The following is a 302-nucleotide window of genomic DNA, read 5'->3' on the forward strand; positions in this document are numbered from 1 at the left end:
AAAACTGACTGGAAGAGGAAAATTCTACTTCAGTGAAAGGAATGCGATGAGGGGAGAGGTTTTCAGTGGTTTCTTCCACTCACCAACCTCTCTTATTCACCGACTATGAACCGCGGCGCCATATTTATATTTTCAGTTTTTTTTTTAGGTAACTTGTATTTTTTATGAGTCTAGAAACAAAGGAACCAACCGGAACAGGAAGAAGGAAACATAAAAAAAAACAACAACAAAAACAAATCCCTGAAAGGGCAAACTATCGACAATTCTTTACAATTTACGGAGAGAAGCAAAACACGCGACTT

The sequence above is a fragment of the Octopus bimaculoides genome, chromosome 20 (assembly GCF_001194135.2).
Source record: "Octopus bimaculoides isolate UCB-OBI-ISO-001 chromosome 20, ASM119413v2, whole genome shotgun sequence".
In the NCBI taxonomy this organism is placed as follows: domain Eukaryota; kingdom Metazoa; phylum Mollusca; class Cephalopoda; order Octopoda; family Octopodidae; genus Octopus; species Octopus bimaculoides.